The sequence below is a fragment of the Leptidea sinapis genome, chromosome 24, assembly GCF_905404315.1.
Source record: "Leptidea sinapis chromosome 24, ilLepSina1.1, whole genome shotgun sequence".
Taxonomy (NCBI): domain Eukaryota; kingdom Metazoa; phylum Arthropoda; class Insecta; order Lepidoptera; family Pieridae; genus Leptidea; species Leptidea sinapis.
The window spans coordinates 10,652,015-10,654,334 of NC_066288.1; positions in this window are offsets into that span (position 1 = coordinate 10,652,015).

Below are 2,320 nucleotides of genomic sequence, written 5' to 3' on the forward strand. Positions count from 1 at the left end.
ATTTTGTGTTCGCCTAGTTTACTAAATATTGATGAGGCAAGGTTGTTACCAATATTAGTAAAGTATTTATTTACTTCTGCTAATGATTCTCTTAGGGTAGACTTAGTATTCAATAATTCAGTTGGGAGATCATTAGTAGTAGGTAAATTACATATTTCTTTAATAGTATCCCAAGTACCTTTAGAGTTACCCGTGTTTTGTTCTAATTTTCCTCGTAAGTATTGCCGCTTAAGTGATTTCAACAATGAGTTACAGATATTTCTATACCTAGTATAAGTTATCCTATTTAGATCGGATGGCGATTTTTTAGAAACTTTGTACAGGCGATCTCTTTTCCTCATACACTTGAGAATACTATACGTAATCCATGTCCACAAAAATGTGGGGCGATTTTGGATAATTTACCAAACTATACCTTTAATTAATTAATAATAATTATTAATCTTTTTATATTTATAATACTTATATTATATTAAAACGAAAGGTTTTTTATCTGAGTTCCCAATGAAATTTGACATTCACGTTGATTATTAGATTATTGATTACGCGAATAACCTGTCTGTGTTTCCAGATTATACCATTTATTATCATAACACTTATACCATTTTCATTATAGTACAATAAATGGAAAGGAAACGAGTTTAGAATCGATTATAATATTATTCACTAATGTAATGGCATTACGTCATCACGCCTTCTTTCCGGAGTGTAGAATCACTTAATTCATAAAAATAGTAGGTGCTTCAGATCATCAAAGCGACAGGGTACCTTATTGATCTAAGTTCATAAAGTATTAATGTATGTAATTGTGTATAAATTTTTCAGGTTCATTTTACTCGGGCTTATTACGCTCCCATCATTACATTCCCAGAGTTACCCACATAATTATTCATTTCAAACGGCTTTAACCACGATTCATCGGTGTTAGTACCGAATAGTTTTGGACCATTTGGAAGTCCCTACATCAGGGTGAGTATAGTGAGTTCGCGGTCGCGTCCCGTCTCGCACTACAGTCCACGGAGATGCGCTTGTATAAGTGTGCGGCTTGATAGGACTGGGCACTGTAACTTTTGTGTTACTATTGGCGTTTTCAGCCATTGCACAAATGTACTCACAATGTCGACTTTATTATCAACAAAGGCACTATGGGTCTTGTCCCGAGATGCGTTTAACAACACGGGTTTACAATTATGTGGCAGAGACCGCACCTTGTCTCTCTTTAAAAGCGTTAGGTACATAGTCGAGAGTGACGGCTCAATGTCATTCATTTGTTTCGTATTTATCTTTCTTATTCTTTCATTCTCATTCATCAGCCAACAAAATATAGTGCTCCGCTGTGCTGCTTAAATAAATTTGCACTTCTATAATTAGCGGTCTTTTACAAATGCTGTATTTGCATGCTGTACTTATAAGCAACGCACGCCCAAATGAGTTAAAAAGATAACGGTATTGTATGAGGCCAATAGTTGACTTAACAGTGATGACCGGATGGGCGAGGACTCCGGAAGGCCAGTTGTGTGTCGCGCCGTTCGATGAGACTATAACAACAGTGACATAACCACACCTCACATATTAATATCTATGTCTATAAAATCGTAAGACTGCACCTTATTTTTTTTTTTCAAAAAACAATTTCTAGTTTACATGTTGCACACTAACAGAGGCCAAATACATACACAATTCTAACAAATTTGTTCCAAATTCAAAAATTTTTTTATTCAAAATTTAGGATATAATGTCACTTAAAGTCAGAAACTACCACCGAACGAGCGCAACAATCTACAAGGGCTGCTTTTTTAAATAAAAATATGGTCAAAATGTAATTTCGTACAATAAAATTTATTATTTAATAGCCTGAGGGTGGTCGCTCTATTCCCAATGTGTGGTATACTTAAGAAAGTCATTTATGTTATAATAGGGGTTAAAGTAGTTATGAAATTGTCGTTTTATTGTAATAAGTACTTCGAATTGACATAGAACCTTCAAGGTTTGAGATTTATGAGTGAAACTTTTTTCACATGGTATTAGGTACCTACACCTATGTAGGTCTTCTTTTAAAAAATGTGCAACATTCGATTATCAACTTTCAGTTGTTTTTTTTACTCAGCTTAGACAAAAAGATGGGTACTTCGAAATTTCGAGTGATTTTTGAATACGAGGTCCGGATGCGGAACTAACGCGGCAGAAACAGCTTGCAATGTCAATGTTGCGTTTGGAGAGGCGACTGCTAATGAACCACGTGGAAGACCGCACACACAGGTGAATAACAATGAATTGAAAGATGGTGGAAGCCGATCCGAGCCAAACTACCCAGGAATGA